The 17396-nt window shown below is 42.2% G+C and overlaps 1 protein-coding gene across 6 annotated transcripts in view; it reads left to right on the top strand.

The window, feature by feature from the left end:
- The first annotated feature begins 16300 nt into the window (after positions 1 to 16300).
- Bbx (BBX high mobility group box domain containing) overlaps positions 16301 to 17396 on the top strand; it is a 240376-nt gene continuing 239280 nt past the window's right edge. For 2 of the 6 annotated variants that reach the window (XM_021209074.2, XM_021209072.2), the window contains exon 1: positions 16301 to 16466. The gene's annotated coding sequence lies outside the window, so the exon portion shown is untranslated. Of the gene's footprint in view, positions 16592 to 17396 lie in introns of all 6 variants that reach the window. The other 4 variants (XM_029544302.1, XM_029544292.1, XM_021209073.2 and 1 more) reach the window with 3 other exon arrangements.

Below are 17396 nucleotides of genomic sequence, written 5' to 3'. Positions count from 1 at the left end.
CACCCTGTCACTGAGCTATATCTCTAGGGAGTACTTTGGTTGTACTTCACAGAGGCTGACAGACACCCCGTCACTGAGCTATATCTCTAGGGAGTGCTTTGGTTGTACTTTGTGAGACTTTGGTTGCATTTCCATTTTTTCCCCCTATATAAAAATGAAGCATATAATACATTTCTGATAGAACTAATTCTGACATCAACAAAACTGGTTAAAGGATTCGAGACCTCAGTGGCAGGTCTAGATCACAGGTAAGTCTCTGCAAATTCACAGAGAGTGGATTATTTCAAGTGTGTCATAACTAACATGTGACAGGAATGTCCTGAAGTTCTATGTATCTGACAAAACTCCTGGTGATCGGGATGTGGCAAGAATCTATTCTCCATGCAACAACATACTCATTTATAACATGATATGTAAAGGTGCACAAATAATATGTGGAAGATCAGCACATTCTATTTTTGTTCCTATCCAAAAATGGACAAATCACCTTAATTATGGTTTTCAATAAGACAGATGCCAAGAGATTATAGTCCTACTCATTATACCTGTGCTGGTTTCTAAAAGAAAAAAATTCTTGTAGCTTTTCAAAGACTCGTGAAATTAGAGAGGTGGAAAGGACCCCGTTTATCATCCCCAATTCATAACTGAGAGTCGTAGGCACAGAACTGTCAAGTGGCAGTTACCCATTGGGCTGAAGAAGGGTTAGAGGGGGCACGGCTAGGGGCAGACCCTGCCTCTGAATACCACTCCTGTGCTCCTCCTACATAAGCAAGAATTAAAATCAGTTTCATAAGTTTGTTTTAATAAAAGTTGCCTAAGAGTAAATCTAACCATGGATTCATAGTTCAATTACATACATTTCTACAAGGTACAAAGGATTTGCCTTTATGATATGTAAACTGTACAGTCTGATGTAACATAAACTCTGTTACAAAATACACAGAGATAAAGCATAAGTATTTTGAACTTATCATACGTATTTTTTTACTGATACCATTATCTATCACCCAAAGTCCTGAGATGTGAAAACATAGTGGGTAAGGAATGGACAACCTGTGACCCAAAAGAACGGAGTGAGGCAAGAAAGAGAACATAGTCACGGTTGCCTCAGGAGTGCACGCATGTGCACACATGCATGCACACATAGACGCACATGCGCATACACACGAGCTACTTTCTGCTGTTTTCTTATTGTATTTAAGAAGTTACAGAATGAATATTAAGAGTTGAAAATATTAAAATCATGTTGTACAACAAACAAACAAACAAAAAAGAAGTTCCAGAAAAACTTCCCACTTATTTTAGGCACTTAAGCCTTTCCCTTTTATTTAAAACTGTGCAATTATAATGAATTGTACAAACACACACACACACACACACACACACACACATACACACACACACACACACACACACACACTTCCTGGCTCGATATTTACACATGCCAAGAAGCCCTATCCTGTCCTCATTCCAAATTGAAATGAGCTGACTCCCATACCCTTTCTCCACAACACTCATCTCATTTTTCATTCCATGGAAATAACTTATCGACTGTGTTTATTGTCTATTGTATTTACCCCCTTGTCTGCAACGTAAGTGCCATGGCTGCTGTCTGCCTTTGTTTTCCTCTCTGATTTAAGAAGGTAAAACAATCTTTGAGCATAATAGTTACTTGGGGAATATTTGTCGAATCAGTGAAGTTGGAAAAAAAACGAGGAATAGGGCATTTGCAACCTCTTGATATAACATTAATTTTAAAGAAACATTTGGAGAAAATATAGGAAAAGATTGCAACAATGTAATTGTAGAATGCCCAAAAGTACAGGTGCTACCACCTGCTGAGGCTCATCTTAAGGACTTTGTATCCATTGCTCTGTATTTCTCAATGAAACTATTATTACATTCAATTTACAGTTGGTGAAAGTGAAGATAGTTTGTCAAGATCTATACAATTGATAAATGGTGGACCCAGAACTTACAACGCCACATCTTTTTGACTCCAAAGCCCATGGGTACAATCATTGCTCTGGGACAAAGTACTGAGAGCAAGCTCTATCTATGATCAAGAGAATAGACAGAGCCATCCCAGCCTCCAGACCCTTCTTTTGCTTAAAGTCGCTAGCAGGACTGGTGCCTCCTGTGACATACCTGTAGCTTCATACTGAAAGTATGGATTTCTTCGGTTGTAATCTTCACACTTACCACACAGCATGACTCTGCTATAGCTAGAAGGGTCTCCTTAATGATTTTTTAATCAAAAGAAAGTTAGCAGCCAGGCACGATGAGATCTGCAATTGTGGAACTGGAGAGGTTTAGACGCCATGGTTGTTGTGAGTTCAAAGCTAGCTTGAGCTACAGAGTAAGATACTGTCTCAGAACAAAACCAAATCAACAAACAAATGGAGGTTAGCACTGTTTCACTCAGCAATCAACCAGTCCTCAAACCACAGAATTTAAAATATCAGTGCTTTTTATCTTGCTTGGACAATGGCTTAGCAAGCTAATACTCATAGAGTAGACACACTAGGGCAGCAGGTAGCAGGGCTGCCTCCACAGCACACCTGTCCGTGTCTGTAATTACCTAAGGGTCACATAATAGAAAGCAATTTGCCCCCTGAATATAATCATAAGCACATTTCTCTTTCACTCTCACACTTTAAAGTGTGCTGACATTTTCCCACGTATATTTCTCCTTTACTTACAAACAGAAACATGGAACCTTATTTACCATCTTCATGGGCCAACAAGCAATATCAGATACTATCCCCAATCAAAATGGATATGGAGTAGCTATGACGATAGAAAGGGGTCGGGGGAATATAGGACAGAGATGCTGTGGGAACACATGCTAGGTTCTTAGGAGACATATGGACCAGAAAGCGGAAAGTCCCTTTCAAAATTGTTGGCCATGGAGAAGTTGACCTTAAGTAAGGGGCCTCTGTGGGTCCTGATCATTGCACCCACCCCCACCCCTACCCCATCCTCAGTCCTTCTCTTCAATCAACGGGAATAACAGTAATTACTGAGAGGCAGCCGTTTCTGAAGAATCAGAAGAGAAAGTAAATCACTGTTAATAAAGTCATTTGGAAATTGCTACTGAGGGCTTTCGCTCATGTCACAAATGTCAGGATGTGTCACAGGACTGCACCACACACGTTAGCCTTCAAATACGAATCCCAACCACAAAACCCCTCAGAAAATAGAGCTTAGTTATGGAACAATTACTTCTGTAGTCAAGCCATTCTTAAGCTTAGGTACCCATAAAAGTCAGTGGGGTTGGATAATTTTAAAAGTGATTTAAAAAAAAAAAATCACTACTGATTCTGCTAAACCTCACTTGGAAAAAAACTTTAAAATACAAAGGATGCGACATTGGAATTAAATTGGGTCTCTCTGTCTCTGTTGCTTTGTCTCTATCTCTGTGTCTGCCTGCTCCTCCCTCCCTCCCTCCCTCCCTCCCTCCCTCCCTCCCTCTCTCCCTCTTCCTCTGTGTGTGTGTGTGTGTGTGTGTGTGTGTGTGTGTGTTCACTTGCCCATACAGATGTATGCAAAAACTGGAGGCCATAGGCTGACATGAAGCTTTCCTCCACTATGGCTCTCCACATTAGGTTTTGAGATTGAGATTGATCCTGGAGTGACTGATTGACCATTGAGTGCCTCAGGAGCATCCTATACCTGTCTCTCAGCAGTGGGCTTACAGATGCACGCTGCCACACTCTGCTTCTGTGTCGTTACTGGTGATCCACACTCAGTTCCTCATTCTTGTATGGCAAGCACTTTACTCATTAAGCAATCTCCCCAGCCTTCTCCCCCAAACTGAGTCCTTCATGTCCTTCTGACACATACTGAGAAAGTAAAACAAGTCAAGTTGGAGGTACATAATGTTACTTAAATAATTAGCAGAGCTGGGCGTGGTGGCGCACGCCTTTAATCCCAGTGCTTGGGAGGCAGAGGCAGGCGGATTTCTGAGTTTGAGGCCAGCCTGGTCTACAGAGTGAATTCCAGAACAGCCAGGGCTATACAGAGAAACCCTGTCTTGAAAAAGAAAGAAAGAAAGAAAAAAAAATAATTAGTAACACCACTATCATTTGTAAAGAAAACGAAGAAAATATTTTGTTCATCCTATTAAATTTCAGCAATATTTAAAGAATGTTCTCTCCCAAATCTCTCAAACATTTTGATGACATTACTCAGAAGATAAAATTGCTATTTATTATCCTATCCTAAGTACCATAGTTTGGACACTATAAATATCACTCTATACAACAAGCCATATATAAGAGCTGGTTTTGTTTGTTTTAAAAGAGCTGTTTTCTTGTCAGGACCTATTTTTATATTTGTGATCATGTTTAACTCTCAGAATAAGCCTTAAAAGTAGGCACCATTTTTATCCCCATTTTACAGTTTAGGAAACTGAGGCCCTGGGCTTAGTAAGGAGTTTGTTCAAGGTCATATAACTAGGAAACAGCAGAGCCAGTCAGTATTCATTGAAGAACTTTCTGATTCCAAACTCATCAGCTCTTAAGCTTGAGGTAATTCTGCTTATATGGGAAGCTTTGGTGTAGACAGACCCCATGAAGATGCACAGATAAAGAAAATACCCGATACAAATTGCATAGCTTACTGCAAATATACAGTCCCCGTTGAATAACAACTCTATTCTGCGAGAAATGACATAAAATCAAAATGTAATTATGCTTCTCCAAAATATAAATGAAACATCAAATCTACATCAATATCCAGTGCCTGTCAATCCTGCCAGACATGCTTCAACTGTGGAAATTGCCCGTCTTGCTGCCAACATCTAAACATTTCGCTCTGTGCAGTGACCACCTGAAACCTCCAGAGACGAGTGTTTCCTGACAAACACTCTTGTACCAGTCAGTACCTATATATTTTTAATTAAACGGTTTATATTATTCTATATATAGTTGTTTTGTTTTGTTTTGTTTTTGTTTTTCGAGACAGGGTTTCTCTGTGTAGCCCTGGCTGTCCTGGAACTCACTCGGTAGACCAGGCTGGCCTCGAACTCAGAAATCTGCCTGTCTCTGCCTCCCGGGTGCTGGGATTAAAGGCATGCGCCACCACCGCCCAGCTCCGGCTCTGGCTCTCTCTGTAGTTTTATGTTAAGCCCTAATGCATTTAGCCTCTTACTGAAGTGTCTGAGGCACACAGAGTAATCTGTCTCAATCCCTCAGGACTACGAACAAGCCTAAGAGTTTGAAAAGCAGGATAGCGGTTGCACAGCTCATACAAAGGATGTGTCCTAAAGTTCCATTCTGATTTTCTCAGCATTCAAAGCCAATCTAAGAACTAAGAATCTCATAATCCAGCCTTTTCTTTGCTGACTGAGGTAATGCTCTGTTCTCTTCCAACCTTAAGCACTCCAGGCCATGAGGTCTTCTAGTCTATTTCCCCCAGTATTCCAAGGTGCCCTGCTTGCTCTTCTGCCCTAGTTCTGAGGAACATTTTGTGTTATATTGTACTTTGCATCTATCTGTCTGTCTGTCTATCTATCTATCTATCTATCTATCTATCTATCTATCTATCTATCTATCTTTGGTTTTTTGAGACAAGATTTCTCTGTGTATCCCTGGTTGTTCTGGAATTCACTCTGTAGACCAGGCTGTCCTCGAACTCACAGAGATCCACTTGCCTCTACCTCCCCGAGTGCTGGGATTAGAGATATGCACCACCACTCCCCAGCTACAGCTATCTTTGCTACTGAAACACAAGGTCCTTTAGCACAGGGACTACAACTATTTGGTGTCTCTTGTGATAATCATAGATGCTGGTTCAAGGAGGCTCATAATAGATGTTGCATGCATGAATGAATGAATGAATGACCAGGAAAATACATTTCCATGTTGATCTGGGCAACAGTCTGAGCTTTACTGATTGGTAGGAAGAAAATGACTTTGGTCATTGTTTTCTTAGGTGATGACCAAGATTTTATTTCAGTTCGTCTCTTTTCTGTGCTTCACTTTGAAAACCAAAGGTAATTCCAAGCTATGAAGGGCAGTGTACACCGAGCCTTATAACTAGGAAGGCAAAAGATGGAATGGAAGTGGGCTAAGAAACTGAGGGACTTTTTGCTACCGGCTTTTCACTTTTGAACAGAAAACTTTTTTGTCTGGTGTTCTTAGAATCCCAGTACCAGGGAGACAGACAGAACTAGGTGGCTTTCTGGGACTTGTTGTCCAGATGGTCTAGACTTCTTGGAGACTGCCAGGTCATCAAGAGTCCTGTCTTAATACACAACAGCTGTATGGCCTCCACTCGCATGGGCACACATGTGTAAATGCACCTGTACATATACCTGTACATATGTGCATACAGATACAGACACCCACCACCACCCACCACCACCACAGCCACCACATGCAACAAACTCATGCACACATGAACAGAGTTATGTCTGGAAAGGATGAAGAATGGGACTCAATTCAGAAATCAAAGTTTAGAAGCAACAACATATGCCAACCTCCACCATGGACTAAATTATGTATGGAGCCATGAATGAACATCAAGAACTGTTAGACTCCAGATGCTGAGGAAGTTTCAGGAGGTTTCTTCGGCCTATCTAACACTATCTATGACAGTTTGTATACCATCCTCACCCTCCTCTTCTCTGGTTGGGCTATGTTTTAGCTAGTGTCATGTAGCTGTGAGGAGACACCACGACCAAGACACATTAGAGAAACAAATATTTAACTGGGGGCTTGCTTGCAGCTTCAGAGGGTTCATGATCATCATGATATGGCAGTAGGCAGGCAGCTAGGGTACAAGAGAAGTAGCTGAGAGCTTAGGTCTGATCCACAGCCTTCAGACTTGGGGTGGGGAATGAGAGAATTAGACTGGACCTGGTGAGGGGCTTTGAAACCTCAAAGCCCACCTCCAGTGACACACTTCCAAGATAGCAACACCTCGGCCAGGCAGTAGCAGCGCACTCCTTTAATCCTAGCACTTGGGAGGCAGAGGCAGGCAGATTTCTGAGTTCGAGGCCAGCCTGGTCTACAGAGTGAGTTCCAGGACAGCCAGGGCTACACAGAGAAACCCTGTCTCGAAAAAAAAAAAAAAAAACCCAACCAACCAACCAACCAACCAAAGCCACACCTCCTAATCCTTCTCAAACAGTTCTACTAACTGAATGCAAAGCATCCAAATATGTGAACTTCTGGGGCTCATCCTCATTCCTACTACCACAGGCCATATGCCGTTTACCATCTTTCTTCCTCCCCTCTCAGCTCCCTTTATCGTAATAAACAAGATTTCCGCATCATTTTTCCTTCTTCTATGGCACTAACTGCGGCCAGCGTTGCAGAGAACCTATAACAACTGATCTGAGCTTTGTACACAAGACCGTATCAGATTCAAGGTTCAGCAGAAAAGTTTGTCTTTGAGAAAAGAAGTGGACGTTTCAAGGAAAAAGTTTGGCATGATGGGAAGAGGAGACCATGCCTTTCCAAATAGCCAAGTACTTCAAGGCCCAGAGTCAATGATTCCACTGTGATGTTTTTAGTCAGATTTCAAAATTTGGTGTCTCCGTTTTACATTTGGATATTTTTTGAGAAACCCTTTCTCCCAGGCCAGCCTCAATACATTCTCTTCTTGTTAGTAATTCTTGTGCGGTGGGGGTAAGCTTAGCTGTGAATCCATATAAAACTTGCCATTTAATACTGCCTCCCCCAACCTCAGCTGTTACATTGGTGTATCTTTTTTTGTTGTTGTTGGCAAATTCACAATGGTCTGTGAGTTGTACTGTTCCCATCCTACTTCTCTGGTCACGTGTGCTTCATGTGTTAAAACTGGTCCTCCCGATAACACTCCTGGCCTATCTCCCCGACCTGATGATACTCCTTCACTTGGTGGGGAGAGGGTGACCCATTGCTCTCAGTTGTTCTTTGCTGACCCTTTGCCTGTGTGGTGGTTCTAACAGATTTTTCCTTCTTCATCTGACTTTGAATATTTCTCTGTGGGATTTGATAAGAATAAATAAATAAATAAATAAATTTAAAAAACAAAAAACAAAAAACAAAAAACAAGACCACCTACGAATCCAGATTTTGTAGCTGAATAGATAGGGCCTGAAAGCCTTCAAATATGCACCACACGATGGAACTGAACAGTGGAGCATTAGTGGAAATTGCTGGGAGAACCAGTCAAGGAGCATAACAAATAGGCAGGCATATAAAGAAATAACATTTCTGGATAGCTGGAGGTACAATATCAGGTCATAAACACTGTAAGGAATTGTAGCTAAGTTACTCCAGGTTGGGGAGAAAAGGCAGATTCTGCAATTGCAGGGTAGTTACTGAATCACCGAGTAGAGGCACAGGTTTAGAAAATGGTGGACCGCCTGTTATTCGGCCATCTCCAACTAGCTAGCTTTTAAGTGAGTCTTTGCTTAACTACACATACATATACTCAATCTCCAGCACCCCCCCATCCCCATAGCTGGGAATCCTTGCCTTCACCTGGCTACTGTCAGGCGATGTACTTTTGTTTTTATGCCTTGTTAGGGTGAAGTTCTTGAGCTCTGTGAAAGATTCCGATCTTGTGGTATAATTAATTTCCCTCTCTTCCCCTTAAGTTTATTGGACTGGCTTTACAGCTCTTGAAATGCAATCTGACTAGACAAGTGAGGGAAAGAAAGAAAGAGCAAAGGGATTGGCAGAGTGGGGAAAGAAGGCCAACCAGAGTTTACTTTTGTGACCCTGTTCAATACCTATTCGCCTCATTTCTGTACTACTATTCTTTTTACTTCAGAAATCAAAACGTTCTCTTTGTATTAATTTTTGTCTATTGTCACCAAGTTCTTTTAAAGTGTGGCACATACACATTATAATATAACATTTATTTTGTTCTATAAAATGAATAACAACTAGACCCAGTTAAGTATTTCTGTTCTAACAGAAACCCCTGTTTCTTCTACCACTACTCCCACTTACATCCCGCACTGGGTAACCATTCATGCTTACTGAGAGAATCAAGCAAAATATCCTTTTCTATCTGGTCCACAGTCTAAGCAGAAAACATTGGTGAAGCCAAGTAAATTCAGTCCTTTTCTAATTGACACAAAGAAAAAGTTAGGGTATGTTAATGATAATTTGTAAAATAATAAAATAATTTCTAATAAAATTTTTGGATTATTACTAGGTAATTTTTTTCTAATAAAACAATCTCAGTATCTGGAGAGGGTGGTGCAACTGGCTTTCTGTGATTCAATTATTCAGTTTTTCATTTATTTTTTAAGCTTTATTCCACATCATGCCGGAAGTTCCTGTTTTCATTTTATTTAGCAAGAGATATTGAACCTTCATTAAGAACAAATTCTTCTCTGAGAAAATTAATAAATGCAAATTTAAAATGTTTATAAACTCTTCTAACAAAGCTGTATCAGGTATTTTTGTGAGCAGGGCTGTGAGAAACATGGATGTAATGGTAGCACAATTATAAAGCGGTGATCATTTCTGGGGAAAACTAGAAGATGACCAGATAAAGAAAGAGGTTCCAACTTAACCTTCACTGTTCAGTTTCTTCAAAAGAAATCTGAGGGCCCATCAACCTGCTAAGTTCTGATGACACCCTTAGGTGATGGGTTTATTATGTCATGCACTATAAATTCCTTTGAGTTCAAATAACACACATGTAAGGTGGTTCTATGACAAGCTCAATAAATGTGGAATGCTGATTAATGGGTCAAGGTGGATGTGTTGGGAGGCACGTGCTTCAGGTTCTGCCTTTGACAGTGCTTTAAAATAAACGACTGAGAAAAATGTAAAGAAGGCGTGAGGTTTGTGAATGAGTCACAGACGCTGAAATCAATAGCACATGTGTTGGACGAACTAATTGATCTACAGGACAGTGGGGCAAAAGGGACTCAGAGACAAAGTTTAGAGAAAACAGAAAAGTGATCCTTTACTGAGCATATACTGCATGCTAAATACCGTTCTAAGAATATCATAAGTATTATTTACTCTTTATAATAACCTTCTGAAATGTCAGTATCAACTGAGGCAAACAGAAGTTACTAAATCTTTCTAAGTCCACCACGCTAGTATGTGTTGGAAGGAAGATACAGAAAACAGCTACGTTGATGTAGTCCTTGGGCCCCGGTTCTGAATTATCATATAATATTTAGGCTATACACCCTTGTGCCTCAATTCCTCCAAGTAAATTATACAACACTGTCCCATCCTTCACAAAAACAAGAACAAAACACTTTTATTTTTCATTTTTGAGAAACAGAGCTTAAAAACATTTTAGTTTGCATTCATTGAACTATTTTATCAAGGATCTGTGGTCACTCTGTACCCTGCACTACTCAGCCTCCGCCTGGGCGTCACACTCGAAGGAACACATCCAGAAAGACAATAGGCAGCTTCTGTGTGGAAAGACTAAGCATCAAGAATGGTGCTCTAGAGAGAATGTGCAGGGACCGTGGAGCAAGCTTGGGAAAGGCAACAGAGCTAGGTGTGGTTAGGAACAGTGGTCTTTGCATGCGCGTTGGGCCGCGTTCAAGGATTAGGGTCTCCTATGTAGTCCTAAGGGAACAGAAAAAAGTAAAGGACAGTAGCTAAAACTGAAAAGGAGAAAAATTAGGCTAAAAGTCAGGAAGAACTGTATCGTGATGAAAACTGCCAGATGAAACGGGCTGTCTTGGGAACAGGACCCACCGTCTGAGCTGGGTGAGGGAGAACAGAAGGACTGTCCTGCAGATGCTAAATGATGATCAGAGTCACTGGGGGTGGGGGGGGGGGAGAACTAGTTTCCATGCAGAGACCGGTTTGTATGGTATGACCCTCAAGCGACTTTCTGGTATGTCCTGCTTCCTTCTACTCTCACACAGACAGATAAATAAAAAGAAAAGAGGAAGGAAAAGAGGTGGAAAGAGAGAAATTTTGCAGAACTAAGCCTAACTCAGCTTTGCTGCTTGCTAGCTGAGGATCATTTAACCTCTCCTCGATTGCTTGAATTTTTCATTGTGAAAAAGACAACCCCGCTGGACACAGTGGCACACGCTGTAATCTGGCACGCGCTGTAATCCCAGCATTGGCGAGTTGGAGGCATAATAATCTTTGGTTCAAGGTCACCCTCCATTACAGAGTGAGTTCCAGGTTAACAGAGCCTATACTGAGACCCTAGTCAAAAACAAAAACAAAACAAGTCCCCCCCCCCCCATCAATAGCAACAGCAGCAGCAGCAGCAACAACCTTCACCACCAAGATCAAAAGGCAAACCTGAACCACATGGTTGTGGCGCACTCCTTTAATCCCAGCACTCAGGAGGGAGAGGCTGTGGAATTTCTGAGTTTGAGGCCAGCCTGGTCTACAGAATGCATTCCAGGCTACACAGAGAAACCCTGTCTTGAGGGGTGGGGGAAGGGAGCAACAGCAAACCCGAAGCAAGGATAAGGAAACAAGGATAATTCACTAGACAAGTTAATGTGGATGGGGAAGAGCCCAAGGGGGACTCACTCAACCGTCTATAACCGCAGCAACTGAGAAGTGCTGAGAGCCTTCACCACGGAAGAGCACACCAATTGTTATCCAATGCCACATGGTCAGCCCTGAAAATCCACATACAAGTAACATTATACAGACGGAGAGGGCTGTACTTATGTATTTAGGAACACACACCACCACCACCACCACCACCACCAATTAATGAAAAGAAAGTTTGTGAAGTTGATGAACAGAGAGATATATGGGAGGGTTTGGGTTTGGAGGGAGGAAAGGGAAGGGGAAATTTTTATATATATAACTTAATATATACAAATTATAATATAAATTATATTATATAAATAGGCTATTAAATAAAAAGAAATAATAACATCAAACAATGATTTGGGAACATACTATCTTGCTACTTGTCTTATATGTCTTATATGGATTTTAGTGAGTATGCCAGGTTATCTACCATGGAGAATACTTTAGACAATTAAACAATATGAAAATATAACTTCTGGTGACTATAATGTCAGTTCTGCTTATGATTTATATGGGTCTCTATCTTCTCTGTCACCTCTTTCTTCTTCTGGATACTAAGTGTTTTGATTTTTATTTGATTTTATCTTCTAGCACGGATGTCCTTTGAGTTCTTTTTCTTGTCTTGTTTACCTGTTGTTTAGATCTTTGCTTTCTACTACATTTCTGGTATTGGGCTAGCTACCATTCTAGCTACTGCTGAAGAACAAGATGTAAGGGAGATGCCATCATTTTCCTCCAGGTATCTCTCACTGGTTAAAGACTTCTGTCAGTACATCAATATACAATCCTAAGAAAAGTACCTGGATGCCTTTTAAGAGTGATACTGATAGGACCCCACAGAGGATCACAGGAGATTAGGGATTCCCAAGTGCTTGACTGAGCAGTGCCCTAAGAGAGCAGGCTGTTTAGTCTTTCTTCTTACTGTGTATTTTGCTGGTTCTCTTTAGTGCTGTGAATGCCTGCACTGCTCCCAGGATAAGATCTCTAATTCTTTGTCCCTTTACATTGGCTTTAAGGGAAATGGTATGATCTCCACTCCCTTACGCATACCTTCCACTTACATACGCATATGTAGTATACAGAACAGAAGTGAATCTCAGAGAGGTCAAGTAGGTGTCATACATTGATGTCTAAGGCACTGTAACTTTCTCAAGTTGGTTTGTATCAAAAAGCGTGATCAATAAACTTGCTTTTTTAGGTGCCATTATGCCCAACTGATTGCTTTATTCTGGGCTGAGGCTGATAACTTTCTTTCATTTTATTTTTATTATTTTTGGGACAAGGTCTCACTATGTAAATTAGGCTAGCCTTGAACTTCTCCACTTTTGCTAGGATTACAGACACACACGACCACGCCTCATCACTGCTGTGTGCTGAGATGCTGGAATCCTTTGAGAATGGTATAAAAGGCAATCACAAACAATGGGTACATAAGCTGCAACAAGATCTCTAAACTTCATTGGTATGGTAGTTAAGCTTTACAGAACTGGGCCATGCATCTGCCATTGACTTGTATGTGAAAAAGATAAATAAAAATAACACACTGATTGACTGTTTAATTATTATATATATATTTCCCCTTGTTTATAAAATGGGGATAATAAGAGCAATTACAATTACATATATTTATATAACACATTTAAAATTTAATTACACTTATTATTATTATTTTATAGACAAGGAAAGTAATTTCTAGGGTGATTAAGTTTTTTTTCTAAGGCTGCTGAGCAGTAACATCAGGATTTGAATTAGGACTGTAAAAGGAAGCAAAATAGAAGAAATTACTTACGATTTATATAACCGACACACGTCTATATACTCACTTCTGCACATATTTAAAATGAACTTTCAGGAGGGGCTGGCATAGAGAACCTACTCAACAAATGTCACAAAGAAGAATATTGAATAGACTTATAGAACAAAATGATGCTCATACAAATGGAACATTAGTGTTTAATTTCTTTCTTTCTCTCTCTTTCTTTCTTTCTTTCTTTCTTTCTTTCTTTCTTTCTTTCTTTCTTTCTTTCTTTCTTTCTTTCTTTTTCAGGACAGGCATTCTCTTCATAGACCAGGCTGGCCTTGAACTCACAGAGATCCGCCTGCCTCTGCCTTCCAAGTACAGGGAGTAAAGGCGTGCAAGTATAATTATTGCCATTCTACAGGCTGTGAGTTCCCAACGATTTTCCGTTAAGAAATGACTTGTAAGAGAATGACTTCAGTCCATGCTCCCCTGTGTTCTCACATGCCTGTCTGGCCAGTTAGCCCCTCTCACTGTCAGAGACCTCTAAATGAGAACGCAAAAGCCTGGAGTGTATGAATAGATGCCCACATCCACGTGGACTATGGAATAAATTAGCGTTCAAATTTTACTTTTTATTTACCGCATGACTTCTTTTTTTTTTTTATGGCCATGTGCTTTATAAATTATAAATAATTTATTTATGCTGGTATATTTTAATGTACAGATAAATATACAAATGTTAACCCCCTACACATAGACTCTTACTGACAGTGCTGTGTAATGTGCAGGTTTGATACTGTAATGTTATATGATTCATTTACGTTAAATGTATTCAACAAAAAACGTGATCATAAAAATAAAGTATGTCTTCCTGTGGTGGAAACTGGAAGTAAAAGTGGGGAGTGGGCTAGCCTTCCATATATTTCATTTTATATAATATGCTAAAAATAAGTCGTAACACTTCACCCAGCAATTAAATATATCAACTTTTGCTGATTTTTAAACTCTTCAAAAAAAAAGCACCTCAAAATCCTCCCCAAATGTCTCCTCTGTCTGCCTTGTGTCTGTGAAAGTTGTCATCTCAAAAGCAGGGCCTTCCAACTGCTCAAAACCTAGGAAATGTCTGGGGCTTCATTCTCTCACCACTGACATCTGTGCCTACCTGGTTAGTCCCTGCCTCCTTTCTCTTAAAGTCAAGATAGAGATAGGAGTTAGTGCAGACTTCAGACCAGTGTACTGTGAATAAGGAACACTTGTTTCTTTCTGTTAGTTGCAGATATGATAGGACCTTCAGTATTATCGCTTGGAATACCGTGGTTTAGAGGCTATTTTTCTTTAAAATGTATTTTCTTTTAAAAATAAACAGAATACCACACCTCTAAACAGTACTTCACTTTCTAAGCTTCATAAACTTTTTTTTTCTTTAGGTTTCTTTTTTCCACTCTTACACAAACACACATGTTCACTTAATATATTTATGGCTGTGGGAAAAATATCTTAGGACCGAATCAAGGAAATAAAACAGCTGGGACAGATGTGGTGGAGCACACCTTTAATTCCAGCACTCAGGAGATAGAGGTAGTGTGGTCTCTGTGAGTTTAAAGACAGCCAGATATATCTAGTGATTTCCAGGCCAGGCAAGGTCACTCAGTCAAACCTTGCCTCAAAACAAAAAACAAACAAAAAAAAAAAACCCAAAAAACAAACAACAACAACAAAACAACCAGTCAAACAAACAAACAAAAAACCCCAACAACAACACCAAAACAGAACAGAAAGGTTATCTTACTCAGTTTACTTTTACAATTTAGGCTATCAGCTAGACTATAAAAATCATACTATTTAATCTTCAAAACTGTTTGTATTTAAGATTCTCGAAAATTTTGGATCTTGGTCAGAAGGAACTCCAGGAAAACATCTGGGACCTAGAATAGTCCCAGTGAGTTGTAGATGCTGAATAACCATTTAATGAAGGCAATCTTGGGAAAGCTTATTTTAATCTTCAAATAAAAACTAAAATCAACTCTAAGAATGAAGGAGACTAAAAGAACTCGTATGCTCAAAAGACTGCTCAACTAGTTAAAAACTTGTGTGTGCATTTTATTCTGTTTTAATTCCTAGGTTTGGTTCTTTCCAAGTACCCCTTTGGTTTGTTTATATCAAACTGTTAAACAAGATCTGCCAAAGATACAGCATAGTAAAATTATCATTAAAACTAGATCTCGCGTTCACTGTCTCTAGAACTCACCGACCATACAGTAGTCATATTCAGCGGGAAATATATAAAACAAAGGATGTGTGTGTGTGTGTGTGTGTGTGTATTACAAATCTTGGCTATATTGAACCAAGAGGTCTATTTCTAAGGCAGACCGCGGATTGTCATTTTCCCACAAGGTGTGTAATTTCAGCACATCTTGTCTACCCATACAGGTGATTGCCCTCTGACTTTCAAGTGCACATTCGGCTATTTTAGCATAAGGTTTATCTTTGTTTCTCTGTGTTGTATTGATTTTTTTTTCTTACTTTTTGAATTTGCTTGCTAACGAGGCAGTCACCATCTCAATGCATTCTAGTCTTGATAAACTTATCTCGCACTATTTTGGCCTATGTGATGGCTAACCCATTGACGAAAGAAATCTAAGCCGATAAAAGCCTTTCTCGGCCACTTGTTAGCAGGCCGGGCTGTAAAATCATAACACAATGCTCGCCTCTTTCATGGGGCACCACAAGGCAGCGATCAAACCCACCCCTCCTCACTTCCATATCCAGTGGAGTTGTAGTTTATTACCATAACCCTCCCAAGTCAAAAGGACACCAGTTTCAAGCCTGGCAACTTGGTACAGAGAGGGCTTCCCTCCTGACCCCTACTCTGCTGGGCCCCTCTACCTGTCCTCGCCCACTGTCTACAGGTCCCGAACATTAGAAAATAGAAAATGTGATGATCTTTGTGTGTCTCTGTGAAATGTGTGTATGTGTGCGTGTGTTTGGGTGTAACGCGCCTCCTGTTTGGCTGCGCCGCCCGTCCGTCACGGCGCGGGCCAATGGCAGGCTGCCTTATATAAAATGAGTGTTTTCAGTCTCTCCGGGTTGCATGTACTGTATGTGGAGCAGTGTACAGTGGAGCGGAGGCAGCGCGGCTCCGCGAGCTCCTCTCCACTTTCCCATAGAGAGCCCCTGACTGGCCGCCGAGGGCGAGCCACACACACGCCCTCGCGCCGCGGCGAGCCCGCGAGGTAGGCGCCCGCCATCCGCAGCCTTCGCAGGCGCTCTCCCGCACTTTCTGTTTTCCTACTCACTTGCGAGCCGCCGGGGCTGCAGCCCGAGGACTCCGCGGCAGGAGCGGCGGCGGCGGCAGCCGGTAGGGTGGACTTGAGGAAGGCGAGGGGAACCCGCGCGTCCGGAGCCCGAGCCGCCACCGGCCGGCTCCTCGCGGGCCACTTTCCCCTCAGCCAAAACTTTGGGTGGCGAGAGGTCGGGCCGAGGGTCGCGGCGGCCGCGCCGGCGGGCCCGGGCCGGGGGGCGCGCGGCGCTGCCCGGCGAGCGCGAGCTGGGGGCCGGGCTGGGGAGGAGTAGGCCAGCCGGTGCCAGGCTGCGTTTGCAGGCAGCACCTCTCGGCGCCCGGGCAGCGCCGCCCGAGGGGGCACGGAGCCGGGGCGCGGGGTTGAGCCGCCCGAGGAAAACAACAACGGAGCGGTCCCCTCACGCCGGCGGGCGGCTCGTGGCCGTCCCCGGGAGCCCCAAACTTCAAGGAGGCGAAAGTACGTGGAGGAGCCCCGGGCAGGGCTCGGCTGCCGGGGGAGGTGGGGCCTGAGCAGCCCGGGGCAGGGGTGGAAGGTACGGGAAGGCTGCCCCTCGGTGGGTCGGGGCTACGTTTGGTGTGTTTGGTGTGTGCGACGGTGACCGGGACCGGCAGCCCGGGTGCTCGTTCATCTGCAGAGTTAGGATTTGGGTGTTCCGGCCCCGAGATCGGGGTCCCCCCTCAACCCCCACCCCCAGCCAAATGCGCGGCGAGTGGAGAAAGTGCTGTTCTAGTGCCAGAGTAGCCTGGAGGAAGAACAGGGGAGAGGGGAAGAAGGCGAAGAAGGAGAGAGAGGGAGAGGAGGGGAGGGGAGGGAAAGGGGAGAGGGAGGGGGAGAGAGAGAGAGAGAGAGAGAGAGAGAGAG

This window comes from Mus pahari, chromosome 12 (genome assembly GCF_900095145.1).
Source record: "Mus pahari chromosome 12, PAHARI_EIJ_v1.1, whole genome shotgun sequence".
NCBI classification, from domain to species: domain Eukaryota; kingdom Metazoa; phylum Chordata; class Mammalia; order Rodentia; family Muridae; genus Mus; species Mus pahari.
This window is presented reverse-complemented; position numbering and strand designations above follow the sequence as displayed.